At 39.5% G+C, this 12,461-nt stretch overlaps 1 protein-coding gene and 1 long non-coding RNA gene across 2 annotated transcripts in view; one reads left to right on the top strand and one right to left on the bottom strand.

Moving 5' to 3' along the window:
* The window catches only part of LOC107708310 (uncharacterized), a 15,264-nt gene extending 11,291 nt beyond the window's left edge, over window positions 1-3,973 (bottom strand). The window contains exons 1-2 of the long non-coding RNA XR_001636348.1: window positions 3,855-3,973; window positions 2,121-2,123 (exon numbers count right to left, since the gene is read on the bottom strand). This is a non-coding gene — a long non-coding RNA (uncharacterized LOC107708310). The remainder of the gene's footprint in view (window positions 1-2,120; window positions 2,124-3,854) is intronic.
* Window positions 1-12,461, top strand: part of lrfn2b (leucine rich repeat and fibronectin type III domain containing 2b) — an 81,962-nt gene that overhangs the window by 29,388 nt on the left and 40,113 nt on the right. The gene's annotated exons all lie outside the window — the stretch shown is intronic.

The following is a 12,461-nucleotide window of genomic DNA, read 5'->3' as shown; positions in this document are numbered from 1 at the left end:
ACACACACACACACCCTCTCACACACACACACACTCTCTCTCTCACACACACACACACACACACACACACTCATCAGTACTGTTTATGTGATACTGTATAAAGATACTTTTGTCTTGACAGTATAATTTTGTGTTAAGGTCTGTGTGTGTAAAAATATTGTACATAATTCTTCAGAGGCAAACACTGTGAAATTTATTTCATGTTAATTAGGGGTCTAAAAATGACGGTTCTGTATGTGATTCAGTTTTGAAGTCACAGTTCAGTATGTTTTCAGTTCAGCAGGAGGAAAAACAAAACAAAGATGCACGTTTTGTCTTTTTTAATTAAACTGTGGCTTACTGAACAAACTATGGCTCTGTCTTTTAATAAAAAATGTCTGTCAGTAATTGCAGTTCTGGGTATTTCAGCTTTAAGGCTACCTCTAAGCTAGTGGCCCCAAAACAATGACAGACATTTTGCATTTAGAGGATATACAGGTATGCATTCAAAATGTACAATCTGACACATCAGCAGTATTGATGGCATCATTCTGCACTTCAGCTTCTCATCAGATTTTCTGTCCAATCAAATGCTCTAGAATCTGAAGCGTCCTGCCCCCTACACTATAAAAGACACTGAAGCTGTGGCTGAAGTCACTTGAACTCTCTTCTGAATGGTGAATGGCACATAGTGCACTATATAGTAGTGTAGGGATCAAGTCTATGAGACTGATCTCTTATCTGTGGTGGTTCTCGACGGTCCACTCTGTGATCGATTGAATGACCCAAATGGCAACATTTGACAAATGAATATTAAGAGTGAAAGGGCGATGGACTGATGGACTTTTTCACTTGGTTTTCATTTTAGTTCTTTTGACGTGTAAAAACACTCTATATTACAATCAGTGGTGGCCTTGTATAAGTTCTGGTTTACTTTTTACATCTCTCGTTTCATCACTGTAATGTCCTGAAGCTTAATGTTAACATCTTCTGAGTCGAGTGACAGGTTTTGGCCTGTGAGAGCTTAATGTTGAGCACCGTGAGACTCTTGAGAGATTCGAGATCCGTCCACATGCTTCATGAATACCACCTGTGATGGTTTCCAGGCTCTGCTTTGGTCGTGATCTGGTCCTTGAGGGCTGATTTGAAGTCCTCCCTTTGGTTTGGAGCAGTAACGGCTGCCGGATGTGTCCTGGCTGTGTCTCGCTCTGCAGACTGCGGGAAAAACTCCACCTGTGAATGGGAAACCAGCTGAAGACATGCTTTCTTTTGATCAGTGCACTGAAGATGAGCTGAGACGGGTCTAAACCCCACTGGCCTCTTTTTCTTGTGAAGGTCAGCATTCACCTCTGATTTGACTCCTGATGATTTATGTGCCATCTAAGCTCAAATTGTGTAGATGCCACTGGCCTTCAATAATAACTGGTCAATGGTTGATGTGTCATCTGTCTGGGTAATGCGCTTGATGGATGCCACTTTAGGGAGCTCTTGCCTGGATGACAGCTGTTAAAAAGACAACAATGGGTGTACTCACCCTCTTGATGTTCAAAACCTGACTTTCTTTCTTCTGTGGAAAACAAAAGATGACATTTTAAGAAATACCTCATTGTTTATTTCCCCCCATATATCATACAACCGTTGGGTGAGCACATTTCTTCAAAATATCTTCTTTAATTGTCCACAGAAGAAAGAAAGTCATGCAGGTAAATGCCGCCTGTTGAATTTTCATCTTTGGGTAAACTATCCCTTTAAATTTTGTAACCTCTGTGAAAACGAAGAAATGGTAAACAAGTTTTTCTCAAGTCCGCAGCCTGAGACGTTTGGCTTCTGTTATGGATCTGCAATGCTCTGGCTGCATGCAGATACTGAATAACCTCGCCCTACTCTAAAGTTCCCAGAGCAAAGCACAAAAGTGGAAAGACATCAGACAGTCTCTTATCAAGGGCAATCTGCTCTATGGATTGCTTGAATCATCAACCTTCGTCATCAAGCAGAATCAAGCAGTGAGCATAAAGACAGTGGTCAGCAGTGATCTCTGCTCGTCTAATAAAAGTAATGAAAGACTCAAGGAATTATATAAATGAAACAAACAATGCTGTAGGTTTTTCAGGCATTGCTTGGCAAAATGTGTTTTTGAGAACACCCTGCAACAACATCATACACAGACAAAACAGCAGCGAATATGAGAGAAGTTTGAGGAGTGAGGACATAATCTTCTGTAAATAAATACAATGTAAATCACCATCCATCTGTTTACAGTTTTTGCCTATTGCTTGAACACTTTTTGCAAAACTTCGGCTCATTGTGTCAACTTTACGCACAAGCACACAAGACACAACACTGGGAAATAAACCATTCACATCTATGTCGAATTGAAACTCTGCTATCAAAACCTAACAATCCTTTGTCAAAATGTCACTCTGATGACAAAATGATACACACTTGCATCATATCAGTACACTTTCAGATTAGCAGCAACACACTAGTGTACTTTATATAAAACACTGCAGTCTTTAATTTTCACTGTTTTTATTCAGTTCATCAGTTAGCATTCTGTGAAGCTCAATGCAACACTTACAGTTTTTGTTCTGTTTTTTTCCAACAAAGGTTTTCACAACAACCAAAAATGAAAGTACTGAAAGGTTACAAATGACATCAACTCAATACTGCACATCACAGTACTATACTTTACAGTACAGTACAGTACAGTAAAGTAAATGAAAAAATAAAACACAATACACTACTGGAAATACAGAAAAACAGGCCAATTGTGCGTGGGTGGGATTACAGATCCTGCCGTCTGTTTGGGTCTGGCCACAGGTAGGTTCCTCTGGGTTTTGAAGGCAATGAAAGTCCACCAGCATGTTCTTCTCAGCCCTCTGAAGAGTTTGTGTGTTCCCTGTCACTCTTACTGGACTAAGTCCATCACCTCTGTTGCACTAACTTTTCCTACTCCTCTCTCTCTCTCTCTCTCTCTCTCTCTCTCTCTTCCTCTACCTCTTGCTCTCCCTGCCTCCGTGCTTGCAAAGTTCTCAAAATGGCTCAACTGAGGCCTTTTTGTGGTTGGCTGATTGGTGATCAGTTTTGTAAGTGTTTTCAGGTGTGTGTCTAAGTGTTTTCAATCACCCAATGTGTTTTGTATTTTGAATAGATGTGTTTTCCCAATGGTACCCATGAGATTTCAGTTATGAACGAAGTGTCTTATGTATGAAATAGTGTGCAGTGTGTAGGAGCAAGTGTGTTGCAGAATTGCAACTGAAGTGCAAAGCAGCGCTTTTGTTTAAGGTATGGTTACACTGTGTTTAAGGTATAGTAACAAAAGCTTCAAGTTTTGTTACTTTGGTCTAAGCATGTGTCTATAGTGTTCAAGCAATAGGCAAAAACTGTAATATACGTGCATTTACTAGTGCATCTATATAAATATTAAGTCAATTATTATCATATCGGCATAAAAAAAACTATTGTCAGGATTTACTAAAGACACACAGTGAAAAATTAGCGATGAAAAGGTGTGGATAGTTATTTTTGTGGCTGGTGTGATTGCATATGCAGAGCTTGTCCGGGACAGTGGATTTTGTGAAGGGGCAAGTGAAAGAGAATTGTACTCGCCCGACTGGACAAGTAACATGATTAAAACATCAATAACAAACAATAACTATGGCACCGAAACTTTGGCGAGAATTTAATTACTTTGTGTAAACGGTGACTGATAACGGATGATGTATTGACTCATGCAGCCTGTCTGACTCGAGGAGAAATTAAAACTAATTAGCGCAACAGCACACACAAAGAAACAAACATGAACAAACACAGACTGCAGTAGAAAAAAAAGATAAATATTCTAGATAACATATGATATAGGTAAGCAACATCACATGACCAAGAGTCATGTTTTCCCGACTATCAGCACGATTGCAAATCTGACATTGATTTTATACAACAGTAGTTCAATAAACAAGTAGATAATATTAACTGACTTACATTTCAGACGCGTTATAGACCGTTTTCGCTCCATTATTTTCCATAGAGTTTTGGTAGATTACATTGGTCGTTATGGAAATAATCTGTGTTCTTTAATTGTCAGTATCAGATCACCTTCAGTGTACCCTGCGTGACAAATATCAGTTATGATGTTTAGTACAATGAAAATAAACATAATTTGGTTATATTTGATGTGTATTTTATCTGATGCAATAATTCAGGTATTATGTGTAGGGGTGAATTCAGGTTAATTGGGACATTTTTCCCAGTCATCTCAAAGTGTCCCAGTTTACCTGAATTCATCCCCTGCTCAGGGAATAGGGAGCAGTGAACACTGCGTAGGGACCCTGTCGATCAGAACACAGCTCAGTTCATTGATCTCTCTCTCTGCTAATGAGCTGATGATCTGAATCAGGTTTGTTAGATAAAAGAAACATAAAAAAAGCGGTAGGCACCAGGACCGGAATTAAACCACTGCATAAAGAACAGCACAGACAACAGCAAGTTTATTAGGCTGCTATCACTTTAAGACCTAATGCGCTGGTCTAATATACTGACTCGCATCAGATTCCTTTCCCAACTATTTATGTTCACTAAAGACAAAACCAGCCATCAGCATGCGAGCTGAATTCAGTTCTCTTTCCTGGCTTATTTGGCTATTCATATCTCTTTCTAATATCAGTCATTCCTTATTTTCTTATTCATGAGTTGAAGGAGCACACTTGTGGTTTGCTGTTGATGCTTGTACATGAGCGTGACCGTCAGCGATGGAGGCAGTGGAGCGGGAAGCTGCTTAGCGGCGCTCTACCCCTGCCCACGGGTCGTATGTGAGCTGGCCAAGAACCTTCTGCGCACACGCGTCTTTGCATATCTCTGCTGACAAAAGTGTCCAGCCATCTGCCGCTGCATATGGAGATCTTTTGAAGCTCCGACAGGAGTCAGAGCTGATGAATCAAAGCTTGTGCTGTTTACTTACCTTGGTATCTCAGCATATGAAATACCAAGTTTGTGTACTTTCTTTTGTCTGTGCCAACGGATGCCTTTTAAAGAGATATACGGGATGCTTTACATCAAACATGTCTGTAATGCCTGGAGTTCTCCATCCGTTAGAATTCCCTTTCATCTCAATGGCAGTTGCTCGGCTGATGCAGTACATGACCTGCTTGCTGCCATCTTTGCTCATGGGCCATGTTTTTGAAGTACTGCTCTTCTGAAGGGCCGTCATGGGAGTGGTACAATACCCCTCTGGATTTGTATCGCAACAAACAATTTTCTGAAACTGGATGCAGTTTGTCCTGTGCCAGTAGTGATGAAAAGACTCCGCATATATGAAATTGCTCAAATACCAATGCAGAGAAGAGAAACCTCAAGAAGAGAGCACTCTGCGTGAGTCATGATGATTCTGTCTGCGTTCACCCATAATGGTTGCAACGCACCTGATAATGCATAAAATAAACTCTCTTCATACAAGTTGTGTGGTTTAACTTAAGCAGCATTGGAAGATCAGATTGAATTCATTCAGCAAAATTGAAAATCTTATTTTTCATTATATTTTCATATATTTATTTCATTAAACTGAGCAAGTTAAAATGTTAAATTTACAATAGCTAATTTCTCTGAATGCATCCAGATGTGCAACGTTTGATCATAAGTTTGAATTAGAAAACTTTATTTTCTAATAAATTATTTCCAAGCCATTCATTCATTGTGTGTGTGTGGATATATATATATACACACTACTGTGCAAAAGTCTTAGGCCACTAGTATTTTCACCAACAAATAATGGTTTTAAGTCAGTTATTTCTATCTTTTGCTGTAGTGTGTCAGCAGGAAATATCAGTTTACATTTCCAAACATTTCTTTTGCCATTAATTGTAATAATGCAGTGAGATTTTTGTCTGACAGCAGCCAGTGCTGCATACAGAGATCTGATCTCAGCATCATCCAGTCCATTTGTGATTACATGAAGAATCAGGAAAAACTGAGACAGACTAAATCCAGAACTGTGGCAATGTCTCCAACGCCTGACCTGCAAAGCTACAGTACTGTGAAAAGTTTTCGGCACTTGTGTAAAAATGCTTTCGAAAACGCTGCAGTTTTAAAATGAAAAAGCACTAGTGTAAAAGGCAGAGGAGACTCGAATTTCGGCGAGAGATTGCGGGTATTGCGCATAATTCTACTCATTCCCGCAGGTTCTGCGCATATAACAGATGACAGAACGTATAATTTGCACGTACTTTAAAGTCTTGCCAATTTAAACATTCAAGCAACTTTAAGCCATTCAAGAGCAAAAAGACGTGAAAGAGAACTCAATACAATACTCGCGTGCTCTGTGTTTTCTGTGTGTCCACACCCAAAGCGCGCACACATAAAACTGCCTCTGAAACAGTGTGCGACAACAGAATTGAGAATTGAGCATAAACGGCCAAAAACATACCAAATTTTGTCAAAATGACCGACTTGGCGAGTACTCACGTAAACACAGTCGGTTTATATTAAACATAGTCGGTAAGTGAATGTAAACCGTTGAGAAGCAAAACTCACGTATAACAGCACATTAGATCCATGTATGAGGTCTTAAAGAGACAGCAGCCTAAATAAACCTTCTGCTGTCTGTGTCATTACTGTTTATAGAGTGAATGACTATCCAGTGTTATTTTACAGATGAATAGATTATTAAGTTTCTGTAGTAAATCTGTACCTAAATATTACTGTTAGACCTACCTGAAAAACTTAAAGTACTGTTAATTTAATTTGTATCTTGTTATTGTTTTTGTTTGTGCTATTGCTCGTCATTTGTTTTTTTGATCTAATTGTCTAATTGTGCGTGGGGAGGTTTAACCACCAGGGGAAGGGGGCGTGGTCCGTGGGAAATAGTCCTGCCACCACAGCTGGAAAAAATCCTAGAGGAAACACTGTATTAGCTAAATCAAATCAACATTTGGTGTGACCACCCTTTGCGTTTAAAACAGATTTTGTCCTCGGTACACTTGCAGATAGATTTTCAGGTAGCTTTGCAGGTCGGTTTCTTCAGGCATCTTGGAGACATTGCCACAGTTCTGGATTTAGTCTGTCTCAGTTTTTCCTGATTCTTCATGTAATCACAGAGATCTGATCTCAGCATCATCCAGTCCATCTGTATGCAGCACTGGCTGCTGTCAGACAAAAATCTCACTGCATTATTACAATTAATGGCAAAAGAAATGTTTGGAAATGTAAACTGATATTTCCTGCTGACACACTACAGCAAAAGATAGAAATAACTGACTTAAAACCATTATTTGTTGGTGAAAATACTAGTGGCCTAAGACTTTTGCACAGTAGTGTATATATATATATATATATGTGTGTGTGTGTACTCACATAGGGCTGCTTGAAGGTCTGTGAACCCTTCAGAATTTTCTATATTTCTGCATAAATATGATTTTCACACAAGTCCTGAAAGCAGACGAAGATAATCCAATCAAACAAATTATACAAAAATATATACTTTGTCATTTTTTTTTCTAGAAAATGATCCAGTATTACATATCTGTGAGTGGCAAAAGTGTGTGAATCTCTAGGATTAGTAGTTAATTGGAAAGTGAAACTAGAGTCCATCTGTTCAGAGGTGTTTTAACCACAGATCAGGTGTCAGTGTCGGCCCTGTTTTATTTAGAGAACAGATATATGAAAGTCTGATCATGTTTGTGGAAGGGAATCATGGCAGGAACAAAGGAATTCTCTGAGGACCTCAGTAAGAGTTGCTGTTGCTCATCAGGTAAACGTGTGCCCCCAGCAGCTGTGGTCTAGAACCGCCACTGTCTCCATGATGCTGTAGTTACTGCATGTAGCAGCAGGAGCTGACTGGACGTGCTAACCAGCCAGACCTTGAGCCTGCGGCGTCCTTGTTGGAGTCGTGGGTGGTGGGATTTAGGAGTCTTTGTGCTTCACAGTCTCTGTGAAAAATAAGGTAAGATCTATAACAGAACCATGCCCCAAGCGTGAGGCCCGCGGGACCTCTACGTTCTGTGACAGTTTTGGTTTGAAAGGTCTACATATGGCTTCAGTGCACAGAATTAAACCATCAGGGCATACATAACTGCTTGAAAGGGCTCACCTTCTCCAGCGGCGCCATGCGGAAACAGCGGCCAGTAATTGCCCCTCTAGGATGCAGGGGAGTGAAATCGGCGGAGCGCGCTGCCTCCCGTTAACCGGCGCCGAAGCACTTCAGCAGTAATGAGCAGAGCTGTGCATCTACACAGGCCTAACGGAGGACTCGCGGGACAGCTGATCTCCAGCGGTTCATTATGTTTTCTTGTAGGAGGGAATGGAACGGTGAAGGAGAACCGTGGACAAATGCCAAACGTGTCGACGTCAGAGGAGAGGACGTTCATAATGCTGCAGATCAAATGCATGTAATGAGGTGACACACTCAGATTTTCTGATTCATGTGAGAAAACCAGGATGCGTTTGGTGGTGGGTGGTGAGAAAAAAAATCTCACGTCTTCACACATTCATTCTCCCTCTTGAGGAATATTGTGTGCTGTGTTCAGCCGAATCTGTGTGGACAGTGTCTGTGTACATTACCGTGTTTTGTCCATACAAACATTTGGTTTAAAGGGAAAAGCTTGCACAGTCAGAGGGCATGACAGATACAAGACGCTTGTGATGCTTTCTCAAAGCACTTGAATCTGTCAGTGTCACTTTGCACTGTAAAGTGCCTAAACGGTTGTTTTATCAGTGCTATTACTGTAGACCCTTGTTAGGTCTGTCATCTCAGTCCCCCTAAAACTATAATCACCTATCTGAACAATCAGACCAGTTCTGCTTCTTCCACAAAGTTGATCATTTTCATATGTGTGTAAGGTTTGTCATTTTAAACATTCAAGTGATTTCAAGCCATTCAAGCGCAAGATGCTGTGAAAGAGAGCTCAATGCGGTACTCACACGATGTGACAGATCGTTTTTGTATGTGGACACACCTGAAGTATGCATTACTGTTTTGATGATAAAGCACAATAAAAAGTCCCGACGGTTAGTGTTACTGTTTCATATTATAATCATCATTAAAAGCATATTTAATTATCACAATTTGAAAAACTCATGGTAAATACTGCTCTGCATTAAGTAAAGTTAGTAAGAGTCTCATGCAGGCGCAACATGGAGCATAGGTTTGGTTTCGTGTGAAAACATGATGAAAGGTAGAGTGCTGAGAGAAATTATATGAATGAATGATTGTATGAATTCTCTGAATGCATAAGGAGGAACCGGCTGTCTTCAGAAAAGTTTCCAAGGCATTTGCTTTTCATCTTCCCCCCGTGTAATGCCAGATAAAGTAGCGTTTAAAAGCGCAGCTCTGCTCTGTTTACAGCGGTTGCTTAAGCGCCACCTGCTGTCAGACAGTGGAATTACATTTTCATTCAACTTGTATGCCATTTTTGTTCAGACCAATACAAAAAATTGAACTAAATCAAGCTAATGTGCGTTCTAAAAATCTCAACACTTCAGATGATATGGTAGCCTATGTAGAATTGTTAATGGAGCAGATACAATTCCTATCATTTATAATTTTGACTCTTCCTTTTCTTATAAAATGATTTAAAGGCTGAAATGTGAGGTTTATTGCTTTATAAAACTTTTTTTTTTTTTAGTTTGTTTAAAATCTGGCCATCATTTTTAATGTTATTGTTGTAATGTGCATAGTGCTGCTAATGTTATTTGTTGTTTGTTGGTTTTTGATATAAAACTTAGTGAAATGATGTCTGTGTGTATATGAGTACTTTTTGAACATTTGCAGCGCATTTTAGCAATACCATGATAATATTGATAACCGTGATCATTTTGGTAATCGTGAAATGAAGTTTTCACACCATTTCATCTCTAAGCGCCCACACAAAAAGCCGGCTCTCAGACAGCATGCGAGTACTGGATTGAGTTCTCTTTAGCCTGTTCTTGAGCAAATACACACAAAATTATATCAAAATGCCTGCCTTGATGAGTATCCATGAAAACACAGTTGGTTATGTCTGAATGTAAACAGTTATGAAAATATTGGCAATATAACGGACCTGTCTATTAGGTCTTAAAGTGACAGCAGCCTTCTGTGTCCTATGTTGATAATGTTAATCAAACAACAAAAGAAAAAGAGAAAACCACTCACTGCTCTTAACTAAATAATCCAGAAAAATCCTTCATGTTGAGCCCAGAGTCAATTTATTTGTTTTTAGCTAGTTAACAGTAATACTTGTTAATTATAATGATAGGATGACAATTTTCCGTTATTCAAACAGTAAGGCTACACATGTACCAATTTGAACTGTACTGCAGAAAGACTGGTATCATTATATAATTTGTAAAAGTTTTGCATTGACTTGTACCAATTTTAAGTACCGTTAGGCTACTTTTAGCTTATAATATGGAGCTGGTGATTTAGCTGGACGTTTCTTGCTATACTTTCTCACTGAGGACTAAAAGCCCCTGAGGATGAAATCCTAGAAGTGCCCTGCTGTGGAGGATGTTAGGGTGAGTTTCATCCAGCAGACTTGATCTTATCCTTCAGTTGCTGACTGGATTGTGATAAACTAGTGTCGAATACTGAAATGGAGGCAGATCTGGGTCGAGTTTACAAACACATTGATCCAGGAGACACAGATGAAATATTCAAGTGCTATCATTGTGTTGTGAGTGAGGCGTGAGAGACACCAGCATCCCACATCAGAATCAATGACCAGGCATCGGAACAGTTTTTCCCTCGGCTCGTCCTGTCCGTAGCTTTCATTCAGGGGGAATTAAATTAAATCCAATCGGCAGCTCCTCTGAATACATCTGCGATACATTTTTGTGTCCTCTGTACTGTTAGCCAGAAATGCTACAAGACATATCGCACTTAAATTTTAGATGATAAACAATCCAAGTGTCAACGGGTCAAAGGTGAATGTTCTGCAGGACGAACTTTTATGTAATAACGAATATGTTACTGTCAATTATGTTTCTTCTAAATGTAATGAATTATTAATTAAGATCCTATTAGTTACTGTTCTCATTTATAATAAAAAAAATAGTAATTTGATATTCAGTATTTCCAAATAACTGTTTTACAAAATGGAAATATGCACATAACCTTCAATACATAACATTTACAGAATGTAGAATACATAATTGAGATGTAGATTATGCAGATTACATAGAAAACGTAATAGAAAAGCTTCTCTCATGAGCATGCAAGGGCACAAGCGCTCTGTCAGCAACCGGAAACTGACCCACATGAAACTCTACTGTTACAAAGCTCTTTGAAGCTCATTTGAATGCCATCATGCTCATTTACAGCATGCATGACAGCCAATGCCATTTTTGAATCTAAATGTGAATTTTAATAAAACATGCAAACATTACAGTTCCCTTCATTTTATCCATCAAATACAATTATATTTTTCATGATGTTAATAACACGGGTGCAGACGTCAGCGTCTGTGATTATATCGTCTATCCAGCCCAGTGATTCTCAGTTCCAGTCCCTGTAAACCGCTGCTCCGCACATGCCTATGTCTCTCTGAACTCTCCTGAAGTGAAGTGAGTGTGAGAGAGCTCTGAGCTGACGACCTGAATCAGGTGTGTTAAATAAGAGAGACGTACAAAATGTGCAGAGCGGAACTGAGAAGCACTTATTCAGAGTCAAGTGTGTTCGTTACTCATGCAAAAATATTTTCTCAGAACAGGAATTCTGCTATTTATAACACAATTTAGAGCAGGAACATCATGTGCCAAGCTATCCTTGCTCTTGTTAAAACATTCACATGTAGCACGCCGCAAGAAAAAGCAGCACATCCTCCACCAAATATTATTTTCAATAATTCAACAGCCTGTCATCAATTATTTGTTGCTTATACTATGGTTACTGCATCTATATATAGTTTTACATCTGGATAATGATTTATTACTTAATCCATATTTCATCTAAACGTATGTATGAAATGGAAATGGAGTTTAAAACCATTCTGTTTCTATCATTACATTGTTTATATCTGCTCACATCAGTAAGTGCATGTGTAGGCATGATCAAGAGTGTGCAGAAGGTGCATATTTATGATATTTCAAGTTGTGTACGTGCATTTCAGATGCAGCTGCGAGTCTCTCTGAAGGCCCGAGTGTCGTCAGAGTCTGTGGTTTGTCTGGCTGTAATTGATGTGTCTGAGTATCTCTCCTCTGGGACAAAAAGCATTAAGTGTCACAGACACAGGTCCACAGCTGACTGGCCAGTTTCTCAGCCTCATGCTGATAGTAATGGACTGCGCTCAGCTCTTCTTATTAGTCAACATGAGCTGCTCCGCACTGCAATTTACAGTCTTCAAAGCCTGTGAGGAGCGTGAGATGTGTTTTCCACTCTGTTTCTTGCCACACACACACGTACACACACACACACACGTACACACATACGCACACACACACACACACACTCACACTGACGCACACTCACACTCACACAGACACACACACTCACACTGACACACACACACACACTC

Source organism: Sinocyclocheilus rhinocerous, unplaced genomic scaffold (genome assembly GCF_001515625.1).
Source record: "Sinocyclocheilus rhinocerous isolate Xijiao unplaced genomic scaffold, SAMN03320098_v1.1 scaffold326, whole genome shotgun sequence".
In the NCBI taxonomy this organism is placed as follows: domain Eukaryota; kingdom Metazoa; phylum Chordata; class Actinopteri; order Cypriniformes; family Cyprinidae; genus Sinocyclocheilus; species Sinocyclocheilus rhinocerous.
This window is presented reverse-complemented; position numbering and strand designations above follow the sequence as displayed.